Consider the following 21,875-nt stretch of genomic DNA (forward strand, 5'->3'; position numbering starts at 1 on the left):
ATCGGGAAAACTACTAGGATTCATTGTTTCCCGCAGAGGCATTGAGGTTGATCTCGCAAAAGTAAAAGCTATTATGGAAATGCCTCCGCCAAAAACTCTCAGACAACTACGCAGTCTCCAGGGAAAACTCCAGTCTATCAAGCGTTTCATTTCACAGCTAGCCGACAAGTGCCATCCATTTGCACATTTGTTACGAAAAGACACAAAATTCAAATGGGATTGCCTCTGTCAAAAGGCCTTTGAAAAATTAAAAGAATATCTAGCATCACCTCCAGTTTTGATGCCACCTACCCCTGGAAAACCCCTCATTTTGTACATATGTGCTACTACAGTGGCATTGGGGGCATTGCTGGCACAAACAGATGATCAAGGGAAGGAACATGCCATTTACTACATCAGTCGGACGTTAGTAGGATATGAACTCAACTACACCCCCATTGAAAGAGCATGTTTGGCATTAGTATTCAGTACACAGAAACTATGACACTATATGCTAAACAACAAGACAAAATTAATTGCTAAAATTGATCCACTTAAATATCTCCTATCAAAAGCTGCTCTCATTGGCAGAACGGCTAAATGGGTCATGCTCTTAAGCGAGTTTGACATTGAATATGTGGACAGAAAAGCAATCAAGGGACAAGTCATTGCAGATCAACTGGCTAGAGCTCCACTTCCAGGCGACCATCCTCTTCTCACAGAATTACCAGATGAGTTCATTATGACTGTTACCACATCTTCCACATGGAAATTGTATTTTGATGGCTCCTATACTCAAAATGGATCGGGGGCAGGAATATTATTGGTCACACCTCAAGGAGATGGCATCCCCAAATCATACAAGATAGCCTTTACATGTACTAATAACATAGCAGAATACGAGGCCCTCATCACAGGTTTACGCTTGGCTATCCATTGGAAAATAAAGGAATTACAAGTCTATGGCGATTCCCAGCTCGTCATAAAACAAGTCAATGATGAATACCAGATAAAAGATGATAAACTCCTTCCCTACCATACCATGGTTGAAGATCTTAAGCAACATTTCATGGCAATCAAGTTTGATCAAATCCCATGAACAAACAATAGGGCTGCAGATGCAATGGCCACCATTGGATCCCTCCTTCAAATGCCAGCACATAGTCAGAAGTGCGAGTTCTTGGTCGAGAAATTGTTTATACTGGCATACGACCTACCAAAATCTGAAATGGTGTGTGTTCTCGTTGGTCCAGAGTCCCCTTGGTACCAAGAAACCTTCGCTTTCCTCAAAGACAACACCATTCCCCCACATCTCACCAAAACCCAACAACAAACTTTCATCCGTCGATGTGCCCGTTACACCATCCTTGCAGACACCTTGTTCAGAAGGCATTTTGATGGTTCCCTCCTAAGGTGTTTAGATAAACAAGAAGCCGAATGGGCATTACGCGAAGTACATGAGGGCATCTGTGGGGCACACTCAAGTGGACTCACATTGGCTAAAAAACTTTTGAGAACAAGATACTATTGGCCTAAAATGGAAGAAGATGCATACAATTATGTGAAGAAATGCATCCCTTGCCAGCAACATGGTGACAAGATTCATGCACCGTCACAAGAATTGTAGCCATTTATTACACCATGGCCCTTCTCGCAGTGGGGGCTCGATCTCATTGGGAAAATCCACCCTTCATCTTCCAATGGACATAAATTCATTATCACCGCCACCGAATACTTCACCAAGTGGGTAGAGGCTATCCCTCTTACTTTCACCACCGACAAGCAAATATCCAAATTCATCTTGAATTACCTAATCTGCCAATATGGCATCCCAAAAGTTATCATCACAGATAATGGTAAACAATTTAAAAACCAGGATGTCAAAGAACTCTGCCAAAAATTCAACATCCAACACCGCTCCTCCACTCCATATTATCCCCAAGGCAATGGCCAAGCTGAGGCTTCTAATAAAACCCTAATAAAAATCCTCAAAAAGACAGTCAATGAAGTGGGCCGTGATTGGCACCTCCAAATCCATCTTGCATTGTGGGCCTACCGCACCTCCATCCGCACCCCCACAGGCGCCACTCCTTATTCCCTAGTATTTGGTTCTGAAGCTATCCTTCCCCTTGAGATCGAGATCCCCTCTCTAAGGGTATCGCTGCAAAACATCCTACTAGAGGAAGAATACAAAATTGCCCGTTTACAAGAGCTAGAATTGTTAGATGAAAGGCACCTCAAGGCCTTGAATCATCTCTGGGTATATCAAAACCGTCTGCGTATGAGTTATCATAAAAAAGTCAGAACCTGAGAATTCCAAGTTGGTGATCTTGTCCTCATGGAGAATCAGAAAAATCTACAAGAACGAGAAAAGAAAGGCAAGTTCGAGCCTAATTGGCTTGGACCATATGTAATCACAACGAAATATGGATCAGGAGCTTATCAGTTGGCTACTCCTGAAGGCGATCCTTTGGATGATCCAATGAATATCATTCACCTCAAAAGGTTTTATGCTTAGTCCTCAGAAAGTCTTAAATTGTCAAAAAATAAAAATAAAAAATAAAAAATTAACAAAAAAAAAAAGAAGAAGAGAAAATCAGAAAAAAGAAAGAAAAACAATTCGTGGCGCTATGGGCAAGTATCTTGGTGAAAACCTCTGTGCGGGTGCCAAGGTAAATAACCGGATCCACTGTCTATCAGGTCGATACTACAAATCATTTGCCATCTAGCCCACCCATGCACAACATTCCTTCTTTTCCGCCTCCCAATAAAACATGCGTATGATGATGAGTCTTTGCCTAAGTCATGAACAAGACATGCCCCAGTGAAACAGAGCTTTCATGCCTCTATATAAGCTTCAAGAAGTCTTGAGAAACAATCCCAAGTCCATCCTAGTTCTACTCTTGGCAAGAGGTATCATTTGGTCACAAGGAAGAGACTTGTTAGATTTTGTTAGATTTTTTTCATATAGGCTTGCATCTTTTGCCCTACAAATGCCACTATTTATGACTGCCTGGGTTCTTCCATATCTAGGTATGTTCTGATAGGTGCATACTGGGGCATATTTCATAGTATGGCATGTTTCAGATCCTTCTTGTATAAACCGATGACCTGGTACTAGTGTTTATCAACACTTACCTTCTCATATACAAGAGGTATCGGTGTGTTTGAGGGTTTCCTTGCACAAACCCACAACTTTGTATTAGTGTTTCTTAACACTTGCATCGTTGTGTGCAAGAAATTCCCGTTTGTCTACAGAGTCAGTCCACACCCTGGGTTTCTCATGGCATCCTGATTTCTATAAGCAGTGGTGCAAGTCACTCAAGGCAACATCAAACTAGGTTGGCTCTCCACATTTGTTGTGCACAAAATCTCACCATCATTCCATCAAATCCTAAACTCAATAATCTCATGGAGTTCTCAATTGCCCCCATTTTCCTCCGCAGTCTCGCATCTCTTATTCTTCTTTCCAAATACCTCACGGCTACTTCATATATCTTCCTCATTTATCCCTTCCACCCTAATTTTTCTTCCTTTATTTATTTATTTATTTATTTTTCCTCACATAATCAATTCTGGTTCTAATCATGTCTTATACAGGATGAATCCTTCCTGAAACCAGACGTTGTGATCTGATCATGTCTTATACAGGATGAATCCTTCCTGAAACCAGACGAGCTGATCATGTCTTATACAGGATGAATCCTTCCTGAAACCAGATGAGCTGATCATGTCTTATACAGGATGAATCCTTCCTGAAACCAGATGCTCTGATCATGTCTTATACAAGATGAATCCTTCCTGAAACCAGACATTCATTGTGATCGATTATGTCTTATACAGGATGAATCCTTCCTGAAACCAGATGTTGTGATCGATCATGTCTTATATAGGATGAATCCTTCTTGAAACCAGACGCTTTGATCATGTCTTATACATGATGAATCCTTCCTGAAACTAGACATTCGTTGTGATCGATTATGTCTTATACAGGATGAATCCTTCCTGAAACTAGACGTTGTGATCGATCATGTCTTATACAGGATGAATCCTTCCTGAAACCAGACGCTCTTATCATGTCTTATACAGGATGAATCCTTTCTGAAACCAGACATTGTGATCAATCATGTCTTATACAGGATGAATCCTTCCTGAAACCAGACACTTTGATCATCTTTGTCTTATACAGGATGAATTCTTCTTGAAACCAGACTGAATCTAGATCTTATCAATCAAATCAAATCAAATCTATCGGGATATCAATTTCGCAAAACTCCAAAGATCAAATACCTCAATTGATCTCCCGAGGGGGCATCACCATACCGTAATTTATAAATCAAGAGCCGTGGCATCCTATCAAACCAATATCAACATCAAAACAAGATTATTCTTTGAATCAATGCGTCATCACACCTCGCTTCAAAGAGGGGCAAAACGTAGACACTTAAAAATAATTATTTTAATTATTTTTTAATTCCTCACATAATTAATTAATTAATTATGTTAATTAAAATTCTTCTCAATATTAATTAAATATAATTAATATTGTCACTATAGCATATGATTGATTTATTTAATAAATCAATCCCTTTCTTTATTCTTCTAAAAAATCAAATCCTCACAAATCTTCCTCTTAGCTAATTAATTTCAATTAATTAGTTAACCTACATGATTCCTACAAATCATCTTCTTAATTCATCATTAACCTAATAAATTCTTCTAGAAACTCCCTAAACTCACTTAACATTATTCTTTTAGTCAAATTCTCCTACAAATATAAATCCCACCTAACATTTCCTCTAATTCCCCTCCTAATGAGTCGTTAATGGCTAATCATCATGATTAGCCACAAAGTCAACTCTTTGTCCTTTCATCCAACCACTAGCTTTAAATGCTCTTTTTCTAGATGAATGTAAGATTTTCGAAATCTTACATTCCTCTAGGCATTTCCCTCTTCCAAGGAATTTTTAATTCCTTTTTATTCTTCTAATCCCCATAATATCCATTTTTGGAAATTTTTTAATTTCTCCAATGCATCTTGTAGAGTGTGGAGATACGAAATGCCTTTAAGGCATATTTCTTGGTCTCCACACCCTCTCTTGGACCTTGTGTGACCTCACAAGTAAATCTTAGCCCTTCATCTCGAATTCATCCTAGCCATCCGTTTTCCTCTCCTCTTCCTATAAAATAGGGTTCCATCCCTTCATTCAAATCATCTTGAAATTCAATAAGCTTATGCTGCCCTTTTGAGCCCAAGAAATCATCTTGGCAACTTGATCATCTCATCCTTATCATTTGTGCACAATATTGGAGAGCCATCCACATCCAACAATCAAAGGAGCACATCAAGTGGAGCATTAACAAGGGGCGCCTTCACTTCATCAAGCTCAATCCGAAGGAGAAGGTAAAATAGCAAGGTGAAATAGTCTTTTTATGATATTTTAGCATTCTGTATGTTTATTTCGTTATGTTTTGATTAGTTTACCTTTCAAATCTATTTTTCCCTCTTCACAACTATTTATGGGTTCTTTTGACTATGGTGACATTACGAGTTTATGACATGTTACATATTGAAGATTTGGAGTCTATGTCATTGTACACTTAGTATTGTATCTTGATTTCTCTCATGTTGATATGGTTATCAATTTTGGTTTGAGTATGTATGTTGCATTGGTGGGTCTACAAGTTGTGTAGTGTTGTAGGCGGTCTATACTTAAAGGGTTGCATTTATGGCTTGGATATGGGTTGTCTATGCCCATAGACCTTTCATTGTTGATGTATATTCAGATTGGTGGCTTGTTTTGGTCACATGGTTTGCTGATTATGTTGTCATGTTGAGGAGGAGAGATATTGTTACTAGGTACTGTAGACACCTAAAAGTTGCACAACAAATTAAGTGAATTTTATTCATTTAATTATCTAGGCCATTTAATTAAATTCACATTTAATTAAATCCCCCTTTCTAAGTCATTTAATTAAATTTACATTTAATTAATTTCTCCCTCATAGCCATTTAATTAAATTTACATTTAATTAAAATTCCCCTTCTAACCATTTTTAATTAAATTTACATTTAATTAAAATTCCCCTTCTAACCATTTTTAATTAAATTTACATTTAATTAAAACCACCCACTTGCAAAATCAAAAATCACATTTAAATAAATAAATATTTATTTAGACTATCAAATGCAAGTTGCAACCAAAATTAAAATAAATTAATTTTATTTTAATTAAATTCTTTTTTCTCTTCACCTACTTGCAAAATCCTACATCTCCCACTTGCCTCCTAAACCTCTTCTAGAGCCTTCTAGATTCTTCTAAACCCTTTTAATTAGCCTTAATCTCTCTAATCGTGTCATTTCCCTAAGTTTGAGGAGGTCACTTCTTAAATTTGGAAGAAAGTATTCTAAATGCATTAAAGGCTTTATTTCTTCGACAAGCTAACTTGTTGAGTTCCCCCAATTTTGAAAGGACTCTTACAAATTTGTCCCCAAAGTCTTCTTAATCATTAATGGTTAACTCAATCTTCCCCTCGTGGTTAGAGACTTTCTCTCTAACTTAACCCTCAGCTAACTTAAGGGTCTCATCAAGCACTTATGGCTTTGACCATAGTTATCCTATTAAACCTCGTACAAGAGTTTACCCGTTGGGTAAAAGCTTTATCCAATGGATAAATCTAACCTAACCATAACCTTACCTCATAAGGTAACTCCATGCCTCCTTAGGCATTTAATGCCTCTTGCATCTCCTCTCAAGCCCTCTTAAGGTGACATTTGTCAACTTGGGATTTGATTGAATCCCTCACATGGATTGATAACTTTCAATCCTAGCCCTTGTTGAGATTATTCAATCTTAACCCTCCATTGCCCTATTTTCCCTATAAATAGAGCTCTCATTCTTCATTCTCCATATCAAGTATTTTGTGCATCTAAATTATAGTCACATTGCAGGTTAAGGAGCTCTCTTTATTATCAAGCATCCATATCATAAGCATTTTTAGTTTCATTTAACTTAGATGGATATCCTTTTCTAGCTTAATTAATCGTCTGAGCTTTCAATTTGGAACTCATCTAAATCTTAATCATCTAGTTTTGCATTTCATCTTCATGATCTCATATTAGCATTTCACTAAGATCTTAGTTGCATTTCACTAAGATCTTATAATCATCACATATCCCTTGTTCTTTTGGTCGTCATCCTATAGATCAAGTGCTCTTCCAAGCTAAGAGCCACCTTGATTTGAAGGATCCTTGGAGATAGAGAACAATGAGTTTCACTTAAGATCTTTATTTCATTTGTTTGTTCTAATGATTTTTGATCTCTAACATAATGTCCCATTGGTATGTTTGTGTTTTTTTCCTCTCTCATGCAGGTACCACAATATGAGCATACATTTCTGGCGCCCACCATGGGGCTCAAACTCCATTTTTCAACATTTTAACTTTTTTTTTTTTTCCGCAGGATTCATGCCTATTTTAAAAGCAGAATTGTGTATATGACAGATATTCCAGCGCATACGATAGATATTCTAGTGCATAAGACAAATATTCTCGCGCATACGACAGATCTTCTGGCGCATTGACCATCTCTTTTCGTTCATTTAACTATTTTTCTCACACATTTAACTGTCTTTCTTACAAATTTAACTATTTTTCTTGTGTATATAACAATTTTTTTCATGCATATAATTGTTAGTTTTGCACATACAACTGTTTCTATTGCACATATGGTCTCTATTTTTGCGCATATAAAACAAAGGCAAAAATTTCTTGAAAAAACAATTAGGTTTGTGGAAGCCCACCTGAGATTTTGATTTTGCTAACTTATTTTCTTGTAGGTTTTCCTAACAAGTTTTTTGCAGATTTGGAGGAGTTAGAATAGATTTGGTTTTTCTTTTTGTGCTTCCTTTCAAAGTTGGCTTAAAAAGAATTCATTTTTTTCATTGGTTTAAAAAGAATCTCATTTTTATTTTGGGCTTAAAAATCAACCTCATTTTCATTTGGGCTCTAAAAAGATCATATTTGCAAGGTAAAAAGAACAACAAATCAAACATTTACTTTCTTGCAACTTAGGATTGACACTTCAGATTTGGGCTTAAAAAGAATCAACAAGTTTTCAATTTCGTGCAAAGGTTTAAAAAGAACAATCAACTTAATTATTGTAAGTTAAAAAGAACAATCAAATTTATTATTGCAAGTTAAAAAGAACAAGCCACAAATTTTCAATTTACCAAGCAATTTCCATTTCAAGTAAACATGCTTTACTTTATGTTGACCAGGATTTCAATTTCCTAGTTAGACAACAACTTGCTTTGTGGTATAAAAAGAACACCATGCTTATTGGAGCAACATCTCCAAATAGGACTTATCTAACCATTGCTTTGAAAAGGTTAAAAAGAAATTTGTTTGCTTTGTCTTAAGTGGTAGGTATATGCTCTCCCCTCAATTGGGTGATCAAAAATCCAAATCCACTTTTTTATTGCTTTATCTACTTTCAAGCATTAAATCCTTTAGAGGGCCTACCTTCTCAAAGCCTTGAAAGGGCTAGTGTGAAGGGTATGACCCAAGTAGGGAATGACTTTATCACCAAGTTTACCAACCCACTATAATCAAATGTGGAGGCTGATGAAAATCCCCTCCAACGAAAGTGTGTATTTGATAGCCTTCCCCTGATATCGTTGTGATGTGAAAAGCCTTTGTTCTAAAAGTTGGGAAGCCTCTTAATTGAGTTTATCATTTTCTGTGCCGAACGAAGTCCTTACTATGAACCTTAGCATTAGAAGCTTTGAGCCAAGCAAGTTGCCAAACATTGGCAATATCATAGTGCAATGGTGTGGAAGAATCCACCCCTAAGATTACTCACCATATATCTCCCAAGATAACTACTCAACTGTGAAGTAATTCACTTTGGGTTAATTTCTGGCAAAAGACAAAAAAAGGGGCACCCTCTAGGGGGTGACAAGGCTGTTTGAGCTGATGGAGTATCGAGACTAGTGGGCTATGATATTGTTAATGACCTTTGAATAAAGAGTCTATATGATGTGTCTTTTGTTGTAAATTAAACCAGTGATAACATTGGGGATTTGAAAACATCCTCACAAAACATACACTCAATGTTTAGCATAGGGATGGCCATTGTTTTCATGTGTGCTATGTCTTCTTGTCATGAACATTAAAACATATTGCAAGTTACAAATCAACCAATACAACAATCAGTTCAAAACAAAGAGCAAAGAGTAACCTTAGTGAGAAGAGAATTTCCAAATCCAACTAAGCACTTTTAGAAAAGGGTATCAGATCTTCAACTATCTTAGGATAAGATTTCATCCAATAAAATTAAGGAGTATCCATTTGAGTGATCAAAGGTTCCATCATCCAACAAGTCTTATCAAAACAATACCTATTTAGGTTCTCAAGTTGTCAAATTAAGTTTCTACTGTTGGCATTACATTAAGTTTGTTGGTATGATGATATTGAGAAGGTTGTTGGAGATTGATGATATAATTGATATAGGATGATTACTGTCTTAATAATATTATTTTGTCATTGATGTCAAGCAATTGATTTTCTGATTCAATATGATGTTGCCATATCTTAAAGAGTATGTTTTGATGAGTATAAAGATGTCAGTAAGTGACACAAAAAGAATGTGAAAAGGAAGGGGAGTAATAAGTTATTCAATGGGCAACTATTACCGAGTTAGATAGTGATGAGATTATGTTATTTTGATTATTTTGATATCCTATATATGTGTATTCGAAGACTGAATAAGAAGGAGAAAATATTTCATGTAACAGAATGAGTAAAGGTTTGATATTGTTCTATTTTACTGAGCAAGGAGCTAGTCGGTAAACACCAAGGTTATCAGTGTCGGTTTAAGAAGAAAGAAGTTACCAAGTAAAGTTCAGTATTTATCGAGTATCAATCAAGAAGTAATAGAATGCATTGGATGAATAAATACATTATTAAATGAAGGATGCCAATGAGCTGGAGATTTATAGAAGATTGAAATGTCGTGCAAGAATTTTGGTAAGGATCAACGGCAATGAAAATTCAAGAGTTGGATCTATAGCACAGATTGAACGGTCATAACTGAGCACAAGTACCAAGGAAGGTATACAAGTTTCAAGGCAAGATAAAATGTTTTTCAGTTCGAAGGATTCAATGAACCTAGTCTAGTTTGAAGATCTGATGGCTAAGATTAATCATGGGAAATGTGATTAAGGAGATTAAGCGGTTAGGAATTGCTTATAAATAAGGAAAAGTTGATGAACACAGAATGCGGGCAAACAGAAGAGCAGTGATACTGCAAAGGTAATTACCGAGTATAGAAGATTGAAGATTTGATTGAAGAATAGATTGAGAAGCCTAGCAAAGAGGAAGATAAGTCTTATGACAAGATTATTTTGAGCACATAGAGTCTGCTTTAACATTTCAGATGTGAAGTTGTAGATATATTTTATTACTGTTATTTATTTTTGTAAGTGACAGGAAATCTCTTAACCGAGTGGACCTAAAAGTCTTATTTGTAAATCCTCTAGCAAGGTAACATTCTGAATGAGTGTTTGAAATCCTTTGACAAGGCAACTTCTAACAAAGTGCAAGATTCTGATAGATCTGAGGGAAATCCCTTGACTGGGTCACATCTAGCAAATGTGTTTATGTAATCTTTAACAGGATTGGCTTTTAACCGAGCATACTCTAGAAGAGTATATTTTCTTGTGGGTCTGAAATCCCACAATGGTTTTTCCCTATTTGGGTTTCCACGTTAAATCTGGTGTTAAACGTGTTTTGTTGTTTCAAGTTTATCAGTTTATGACTTTGAATGATTTATAGTCATAGTTGCATATCAAGTAAGTTCTACCGAGGTTGAATCTGGATAGATCATTATATTGTGAGTTTATTTGATTCACCCCCCCCTCTCATCTAACTAACAATTGGTATCAGAGCTAGAACTCCGAAAGAAAAGTTTAAAGGAATTTGAGGCAAGATCCGAAGATGTATAAAAGGGATGCACCAAAGTTGAACAAGTCAAGTTTCTTCACATGGCAGAAAAGGATGAAACTGCACTTATCAGGAATTGGAGAATATGCATTATATTATCTGGAGAATGATTACATTGCACCTAGCACCTACCCAATGACAATGGAAGAGATAAAGGCAAAGAAAGAACATATTCAAACAATGACTGAAATACCATCAACATTGACCAACTCAGAGTTTAATGATCTAGAAGGTTGTAATGATGCCAAAGCTATGTGGAATAAGCTTATATCTGTGTATGGTGGCGATGAACATGTTCAAAGAGAAAAAGTAGACAGTCTAAGAGGACAACTTGAATCCATGAAAATGAATGAAGGTGAGAACATAAACCAATATAGTACAAGGTTAAAGGAAACTGTCAATCAAATCAAAGGAGCAGGAGGAACTATTGAAGAAAATGATGTAACAAGTAAGTTGCTGAGAACACTTCTACTTGCTTATGCCATTCGAGTCTCTGCAATTAATGAATTAAGGTCTGTACCAAACATGCCAGTCTCTTTGGATGCTACTATCGGTAAGCTACATGCTTTTGAGCTGAGTAATTTTGATAACAGTGGGTCTTTGGTTAACAAAGTTGAATTTGCATTTAGTTCTTTTCATCTTGATGAATCTAATGATTACAATGATAGAATGTATAAGTATGCTGAAGGAAATCACAGTGGAGCAAGTGACAGATTTCACAAAAACATGGAAGAAGTACACAAACTATATGAGGAAATCAGAAAGAAAGAAGAGTTTGAAGCATTATTGGCCAGAAGGTTACTGAGAGGCAAAGGTAAGTATAAAGGAAAGTTACCTTTGAACTATTTTAACTATGATAAAATTGGACATATGGCTTCAAACTGTCCTGACAAAGAATCTAGTGAAAAGAGAGAATACTGAGATCACAGACGGAAAGACAACCAATACAGAGGACATCGAGACTTCAGAAGGAGAGATAGAAAGACATGCCTAGTAGCTGATGAGGAATCCAATGATGAAAAATCTGATAGGATTGAGATAGAGGAAGTTGTATATGTGGCTATCAAAGATGGATCAGATGAAGAAAGGTATGAAGAAAAATCCTTAATATCACACATAAATAATAATGATTCTTGGATCATAGATAGTGGATTCTCACATCACATGATAGGTGATAAACACAAGTTTGTTAAATTAGAAGACTATGATGGAGGTTATGTAAGATTTGGTAATGATGCACCATGTCCTGTGAAAGTTAAAGGATCTATCACACTTCTTGACAATGCTAAATGTGATGATGTATATTGGGTTGAAGATGTGAAATACAATTTGTTGAGTGTAGCACAACTAAACAATACAGGATACCGAATAGAATTTCAGAAAGGAATTGTCAAAGTTCATGACAAACATGGAAAGTTGGCTGCTACCGGGACTCAAACAAGAGGTAATACATTTCATCTTGACTCAACTCGGAGCAATTTTCTATATGCAAAAATAGAAGATACATGGTTATGGTATAAAAGGTTTTGTCATGTAAATTTTGATAACCTAATCAAAATAAGCAAGAAGCACCGACTAAGAGGTCTATCGAGCTTGGAAAAACCTGAGAATGCAATATGCCAAGGATGCCAGATGGTTAAGATGACAAAATCAAGCTTTACAAGTAAGTCTTACACTTCTAAAGGAATTTTAGATCTTGTGCACACTGATCTTTGTGGTCCTATGAAACTTCAAAGTTATTATGGTGATAAATACTTCATATTATTTGTGGATGATTACTGAAGGATGATGTTAGTTATGTTTTTAAAAGAGAAATCAGAAGCCTTTCAAATGTTAAAATGGTATAAGGCAAGAGTTGTGTAGCGTCGTAAATTGTACGCACTTGCTAGGGTGGTACAATTTCACACCTAGTTTAGCACCCGCCTTGGCGCATTTTGCATTTTGCATTGCATTTCCCCTTTAGCACTTAATTAATTAAATTAATTAGGTCTAAGGTTCTATTTCATCATCTCCCACATCATAAAGTTGGGCCCTTTCATTAAAGTGTGCCCCTTTCATTTTATTCTTCCAATACATTATTTAATCAAAAACCCTAATTAGGTCCTATTTTGAACTTGGGGGCTTGATTTCGGGGGTCAAAACATCTCGAAATCAGCTGTAACTTTGGGATTCTCTCTAAAATCATCATATCCGACGGCCCTGAAAATTTGGTGAAAAGTTGTTGGGACCATGGTGCCCGGAGTGCACATGGTCCTGGACATTTTTCTCGAAATTTTAGGAGCACGACCCAATCATAAAATAAAGCTTAACCCCAAGAAATTGGCAGGATATTCAATCTCTAGGTCGGCCAAAAGTTGGAATTAAGGCCTAGGGTTTCATATATAAGAGCTCTCTTTCTTCATTTGAAAGGATCAGAATTTTTGGCTTTCAAGGACCTTCTATGCAGCAAAAGAGAAGATCTTTGAAGACTTCAACAACATTCAACATCCTTCTATCAAGCATTTATCAATTTCATTCATCCATTTAGGGCTTGGAAGACATTGAAGAACAATAGGAGATTACCGACTGAAGATTGGCTTATACTCCTCCCTTGAGGGTTGGGTATGATTTCATGTTGTTTTCATGTCTTTTCATAAGCTTCAACATATCCTTTATTCATGTTTTAGATCACTTTGCATCTTGATTTAGAGCATTTACATTATCATTTATGAGCAATTAGGGTTTACTTTCTAGGTTGCTCTAGTTTGCTTACTTGCATCTTAGGACCTTGCACACACACTAGGTCTGCACACACAATACATTTTACAATACAACTTGGCTATTCGTGGAGGTGGAAATCACCGAAGCGGGGGTTTGACTAAGGCAAAACCCTATATAGCCGCCCAAACATCTTTTTAGATATAAGTGCAGGTTTCGGGACTCGGACGACGCCGCAGGTTGCAGATCCGGGAATAGTAGGTTGAGATAGCACTCCGCACCAAATTTCATAGAAAAAGACCAGGACAGGGGCGTGGGGTGCCCTAGTCCTGCCAGGACAGGGGTGCTGGGCACCCTGGTCCCTGGGACAGGGGCGCTGGGCGCCCTGGTCCTCCTGACAGACAACATTTTCAGCATTTTTGATAGCTTTTCCAGAGTGCAAAAATAGTAGTTTTCGGAGCAGTTTCAGGGGCAGAATCAGGACAGTGGCGCTCGCGCCCCCATCCTGAACATTTTCAGTCAGATTTTAACTCCGGGTACGCATTTACATTCTTGTCTTGTCCTTGTGTTTACAGCTTTTCGCTTTCCATTGTTTAAGTTCAATTCTGCAATCTTGTTATTAGTTCACACTTGCACTTTGGGGTTAGGGATTGAACTTGCATCATTTTATCTTTCAATTACAACAAAGGAATAGAAATCCTAATAGGTAGCCCGTGGCTCTCTCTTCCACAAAAAGAAGTAGCCAATTGTGTGATACCTCTAGGCTCTTTTGTATTCCACAAATGTGTGATTGAAAGTGAGATTAGGGCATGTTTGCTTAGTGTCACTTTTTCCCCCACACATTTTGGTGAACCTGACGTGAATCTATCATTGCTTCCTCTTGCATTGCATCTGTTAGATCTAGATCTAGATTTAGTGTGTTTTCATTTCATTTTCATTAAAAAGAAAAAAAAAAAAAGGGTGTGTTTCTTTGCATTGTGTGTTTAAATTTTATGCAATTTCAAAATGTCAGATTTTTATTTGCAAGATGTTCATATTTGTGATGATTATAAGTTAGATGAAGCTTTAGATGAGTTTTTGAAACCTAAATATACCAAACCTTCATTTTACCAAAAACTCATAAACATTGTTACTATGCCATTTCGGTGTGATGAGAAAGATAAGTCGAATGATTCCTCTCAAGGGTACATTCCTATCAGCTCTTCCACTAAATCTAGTAACATGGTTGTTTTCAATGATCCCCTCTATGAAGAGATATCTCCTTTTGAATCAAAAGATAAACCTTTTAATAGATATGATCATGCTTTGTTGAATGATGCCCTTGATGCCTTTGTGTCCCCTAAAAAACACTCCCTTCATGAGGATCCTTTTGTGCAAGAAGATGACATTATCCCTACATTTCCTAGTGATGGCCTTTCCTTTTCCAACAAAATTCCCACTAGAGATGATGAATTAATGGTAAATGCTTACCCTTCTCCTAAAGTTGGTCTTACCCATAAGCATCCCTTAGAGAAAGAAGATGAAATAATAAGCAATTTCCTTAATTCTCTCTCCCCTATTGAACATATTTTGAGGAAAGAGGATGAGTTTAACACATCTATTGATGCTCTCCCTCCTAAGGATGCAGAATTAATAAACAATGTTATCTCCTCTCTCAAAATTGACAACACTTCAAACATTCCTTTCAACAACCTCACTATTTGGGATGAACGATTAGAAGAAGGTATAGATTATTCTCTACCCCTAGCCAAAGGGGATGAAATCAAGATTGGAAACTCCCTTGATAGTTTCTCACCTTCCTTGAATCTCAATTATTCTCCCTCTAAAAATAAAGCATCTCCCTCTCCTCAATTTGGTTCTACTCATAAGGATACCCTAGTTCAAAGCAAGATGGTTAACATCTCTTTCAAAGATCTCCCTCTCAAAAGTGAGACTTTAGAGAGTAATGTTAATCCTTCTCCTAGAGAGTTTATTCCCCATGTAGATCCTTTGATGATAGAGGATGATATGACCTTTCCTAGTATTACTCTTCCTACTAGAACATCAATGCCTATCCCTTGTCTCTCTCCTAAAATTGATTTGATCCGTGATAAGATTTTAGTGTAAGAGAAGACTATCAATAATTCTTCCAACACTTTTGTTCATTCCTCTAAACCATCCTCAATCAATTTGATACATGTGAATGAGACACCTAACAAACCTCTCTTCACTGTCCAAGGTGCTTGTCCTTCTCAAAATTCTCAACCTTTAAATAAGCCTATCTTAGTGGTTCAAGGCGGTTATGCTAATGATTCTTTTTGCACTCCTAAGAAACCTATTATTATTGTGCAAGGAGTTTATTCTACTAAGAGCCCTTATGATTATGCTAAGCAATTGACTAGAGAGAGTTATCATGCGGTTGCCCATACTTATAATACTAGAAACAATAGGCAACCTAATCCCCCTCCAGTTATCCCAACTTCACTTCCTCCTTCCCAACCTATTCTTCCCCAAGCTCCACATATTTCACAAGTTCTTGGTAAGGAATATGATCTCATAGAACAACTTAAAGCTACCCCTGCTAAGATATCCCTTTGGGATCTGATCCAAACTTCTTCCCCTCATCATGGAATGTTACAAGATGCTTTGAAAGATTTGAATGTTCCTCCACCTGATACATCTAGTAATATAGTGTCTTTGGTTAACTCTGTGATGAATCCTAAAACTCAAATTGTGTTTACTCAAGATGAGTTGCCTACTAGTGAAATTCAACATCAATATGATCCCTTGATGATTGTGGTTATCATAAATGACACTGCTATAAGATGAACACTGGTAGATAATGGCTCTGGCCTTAATGTGTGTAGCATTAGTCTATTGCATAAGATGAATGTGGATACATCCCTTATTGAGCCTGACTCTCGTCCCATTCGAGGCTTTGATAATGTGGCTAAGTCTTCATTAGGTATTATCACCTTACCCATCACAGTGGGACCTGTTACTTTGCCTACTCCTATCCATGTTATGTCGGGAAATCTAACATACAACTTGTTATTAGGGAGACCTTGGATTCACGGTATGCAAGCTGTCCCCTCTACATTGCATAGACAAGTTAAATTCATTTATAACAATAAGACATATACCTTGATAGGTGATACTAATTTTCAAGCTTGTTTGCAAACATCTAAGCCTTCCTCTTCTAGTGATGACTCGTTAAACAAGATACCTATGGATGAATCATCACCCTCTAATAATGAAAATTCTTTGGATGAGTCTGAAGTTCCTGAAGAAGATTCTTCTCCACATGAAAAGGCTTTTGATCCTGAGAAGGTTCTCGTAGAAGACGATTGGGGATCTCTTGATTTCAATCCCACCTTTGTAGGTGAGTATAGGGTTCCTCCTCAAGAGTTTAAAGTTAAAAAGAAGGAAGAAACTAGAGATCAATCAATCTTACCTGAACCTATGAGCAATAATTTTGTGGCCGCTTCTCAAACTTCTTCTCCTCACACCTCTAATTATGAAGAGTTTTATTCTTTGTCTTATGAAAGACCACCTTCTCTTTCTGAAATGGCTGATCGTTATGGTCGTGGTTTTCGCATTTTTGCTAAGCATGGGTATCATGGAAATGGTTGTGGCGCTCATGAACAAGGGATAAAAGTTCCTCTAGAGACTAATTTTCACAATTATGCCTTTGGACTCGGCTATAATCCATGCAAACGTACCAAAGCATCTAAAAGACCATCTCTCAATGTGAATGCTATATTTAGTAGTGATGATGATCTCACTTCAACTAAATCATCTTCTACTTCTATCAACTCTCATTCCCCTCATAAGGAAATCTTGGCAATGAACAAATCTCTTTATGAATCCCCTCAAATTTCTGAATCCACTTATGAATCTTTATCTCCTATTCATCATAAAGTCCTTTCCTCTAGGGATAAGGCTCTAATAAATTACACTCATCCCTCTTCTAAGATTTCATGTGACTTTTCTTCTTCAATCTTTATCATTTTATACATGTTCTTGATCTCACTTATAGTTGAGCATTTAACATGTCATATTCAAATACCTCATTTAGTCTATCATGTCTTTAAATAACATTAATGGCTATTATGTTGCTCATCATTATGTGACATTGGTAGCTCATTTACTGGGGGCTCATTGTCATTCATGATGGTACAATTTCAAGTGCAATCATATTTTTTGAAGCAACATAATAGCCTAATTTTCTTGTTCCTATGGGGACAAGAATGATTTCATACATCTCTTCTTTTGCTTATGTCCAAATCTCTCCCTAGAAGATTGTGTAAGTCCTTCTCATTGTTCTTATCCTTGGGAGGCAATGATCTTTCCTTATTTTTATCTAAGGATCCACTTTTTCCTATTTCGTGGATGGTGTGAACTTTATTACTTGATGTTATTCCTTGTATGCATTTGTTGTTGTTTGTTCAAGGATTCTCTCTTACAAGAGGTGTAAGTCCTTGACTACAACCTCTTTTGCACTTGGTAAAATACATCCATAATGAATTCACTCTCCCAATTGGGTTAAAAAGAGCGTCATCCTTCATTAAGAATCACTTTCACCTCGCAAAAGAAGGAAGTATTGCATTCTTATTCTTTTCTAAGACAATTCCTCTCGGGGATAGGTGTCTTTTGTACAAAGAGCTCTTCTCCTCTAAGGATCTCCTTTACACATACTACAAGAAATCCCTTTTCAACTATCTTATCCTTGCTTAAAGAGTGCAAAACTCTCTTGCTTGGATCTATGACATTGTTGCATTTTTGGGGTATCTTCTTTTGTGATGAAGGTAGGTATCGTTGTTCTACTTTGCTTATGACATAAACATTACACTTTTTGAGCAATGGGTCATTCTCAGAACCAGAGCATAGACTCTTAGAGCGAGATGTCTCCATTTTTCTTTTATGCAAGGTGATTATTCTCGAAACCAGAGCACAGACTCTTAGAGCGAGATGTCACGCTTTTGTACTATACATATACAGGTTGTAGCATACTCGGGCATAGACTCCTATGTGGTGCTTCTAACCTCCCTTACACACACATGCACGAGGTTGAGTGGAACTAGCGGCATAAGGCTAGACTTTCTCACTCTCCTCCCTTACATGGATCACCTAGACAGACTCTAGGGGCTAGTTTTCCATGTCCTTTTTCACATGGATCACCTAGACAAGATCTAGGGGCGAGAAGTCCGTGTTTTTCTCTCTCACTATTCTTCTCATGGATCACCAATGTGTGTATTCATGCTTTTTTCCTTTCTTTTCTTCTCTTTGCATTTTGTTTCCATTTACATCCTTCATCTTGTGTTAGAGAACTCTCAAATCCTCACACTCTTTGTTGTGTTGGAATTGAGATTTAGTCCTCTTTCTTACCAAATGATTCTCCATTAGTTTTTGATCTCATATCAAATCTTCTTGTGAGCATTTGTCATCAATTTTCTTTAACAATTCGAAGTGGTAAACATGATACCCTGTTTCAACTCACTAAAATTAGCAAGCCGAAACAGGGGGGGGCATATAGCTACCCTCGAATTTTCATCACCTTATTTAGTAAGCATTAGGTGATTTTGTGATCTAACGTGTGTTTTGTAGGGTGCGGTTCCTAACTGTGTACTGCAGATACCGCTGGGGGCTTCGTTCGACAGACTTATGGATATATCCTTTTCCAAATAATGTTTACTTTTTTGTACTTTAGCTTGCATATGCACGTAGTGTTCATATGACCGCTAAAGTGGGGGCTAAATGTAGTGTCGTAAATTGCATGCACTTGCTAGGGTGGTACAATTTCACACCTAGTTTAGCACCCGCCTTGGCGCATTTTGCATTTTGCATTGCATTTCCCCTTTAGCACTTAATTAATTAAATTAATTAGGTCTAAGGTTCTATTTCATCATCTCCCACATCATAAAGTTGGGCCCTTTCATTAAAGTGTGCCCCTTTCATTTTATTCTTCCAGTACATTATTTAATCAAAAACCCTAATTAGGTCCTATTTTGAACTTGGGGGCTTGATTTCGGGGGTCAAAACATCTCGAAATTAGCTGTAACTTCAGGATTCTCTCTAAAATCATCATATCCAACGACCCTAAAAATTTGGTGAAAAGTTGTCGGGACCATGGCGCCCGAAGTGCACATGGTCCCGGACATTTTTCCCGAAATTTTAAGTGCACGACCCAATCACAAAATAAAGCTTAACCCCAAGAAATTGGTGGGATATTCAATCTCTAGGTCGGCCAAAAGTTGGAATTAAGACCTAGGGTTTCATATATAAGAGCTCTCTTTCTTCATTTGAAAGGATTAGAATTTTTGGCTTTCAAGGACCTTCTATGCAGCAAAAGAGCAGATCTTTGAAGACTTCAACAACATTCAACATCCTTCTATCAAGCATTTATCAATTTCATTCATCCATTTAGTGCTTGGAAGACATTGAAGAACAATAGGAGATTACCGACTGAAGATTGGCTTGTACTCCTCCCTTGAGGGTTGGGTATGATTTCATGTTGTTTTCATGTCTTTTCATAAGCTTCAACATATCCTTTATTCATGCTTTAGATCACTTTGCATCTTGATTTAGAGCATTTACATTATCATTTATGAGCAATTAGGGTTTACTTTCTAGGTTGCTCTAGTTTGCTTACTTGCATCTTAGGACCTTGCACACACACTAGGTCTGCACACACAATACATTTTACAATACAACTTGGCTATTCATGGAGGTGGAAATCACCGAAGTGGGGGTTTGACTAAGGCAAAACCCTATATCACCCAAACATCTTTTCAGATATAAGTGCAGGTTTCAGGACTCGGACGACGCCGCAGGTTGCAGATCCGGGAATAGCAGGTTGAGACAGCACTCCGCACCAAATTTTAGAGAAAAATACCAGGATAGGGGCTTGGGGCGCCCTGGTCCTGCCAGGACAGGGGCGCTAGGCGCCCTGGTCCCTGGGACAGGGGCGCTGGGTGCCCTGGTCCTCCTGATAGACAACATTTTCAGCATTTTTGACAGCTTTTCCAGAGTGCAAAAACAACAGTTTTCGGAGTAGTTTCAGGGGCAGAATCAGGAGAGTGGCGCTCGCGCCCCCGTCCCGAACATTTTCAGTCAGATTTTAACTCCGAGTACGCATTTACATTCTTGTCTTGTCCTTGTGTTTACAGCTTTCCGCTTTCCATTGTTTAAGTTCAATTCTGCAATCTTGTTATTAGTTCACACTTGCACTTTGGGGTTAGGGATTGAACTTGCATCATTTTATCTTTCAATTACAACAAAGGAATAGAAATCCTAATAGGTAGCCCGTGGCTCTCTCTTCCACAAAAAGAAGTAGCCAATTGTGTGATACCTCTAGGCTCTTTCGTATTCCACAAATGTGTGATTGAAAGTGAGATTAGGGCATGTTTGCTTAGTGTCACTTTTTCCCCCACACATTTTGGTGAACCTGACGTGAATCTATCATTGCTTCCTCTTGCATTGCATCTGTTAGATCTAGATCTAGATTTAGTGTGTTTTCATTTCATTTTCATTAAAAAGAAAAAAAAAAAAAAGGGTGTGTTTCTTTGCATTGTGTGTTTAAATTTTATGCAATTTCAAAATGTCAGATTTTTATTTGCAAGATGTTCATATTTGTGATGATTATAAGTTAGATGAAGCTTTAGATGAGTTTTTGAAACCTAAATATACCAAACCTTCATTTTACCAAAAACTCATAAACATTGTTACTATGCCATTTCGGTGTGATGAGAAAGATAAGTCGAATGATTCCTCTCAAGGGTACATTCCTATCAGCTCTTCCACTAAATCTAGTAACATGGTTGTTTTCAATGATCCCCTCTATGAAGAGATATCTCCTTTTGAATCAAAAGATAAACCTTTTAATAGATATGATCATGCTTTGTTGAATGATGCCCTTGATGCCTTTGTGTCCCCTAAAAAACACTCCCTTCATGAGGATCCTTTTGTGCAAGAAGATGACATTATCCCTACATTTCCTAGTGATAAGCTAAATGAAAAAGGTGAGGTCATTCGGAATAAAGCAAGGCTAGTTTGCAAAGTTTATGCTCAAGAAGAAGGAATAGACTATGGTGAGACTTTTGCACCTTTGACAAGACTTGAAGGAGTGAGAACATTATTGGCATATGCTGCGTACAAAAATTTCAAGGTATATCAAATGGATGTTAAATCTGCATTTTTGAATGGTATACTAGAA

This window comes from Cryptomeria japonica, chromosome 7 (assembly GCF_030272615.1).
Source record: "Cryptomeria japonica chromosome 7, Sugi_1.0, whole genome shotgun sequence".
Classification (NCBI taxonomy): domain Eukaryota; kingdom Viridiplantae; phylum Streptophyta; class Pinopsida; order Cupressales; family Cupressaceae; genus Cryptomeria; species Cryptomeria japonica.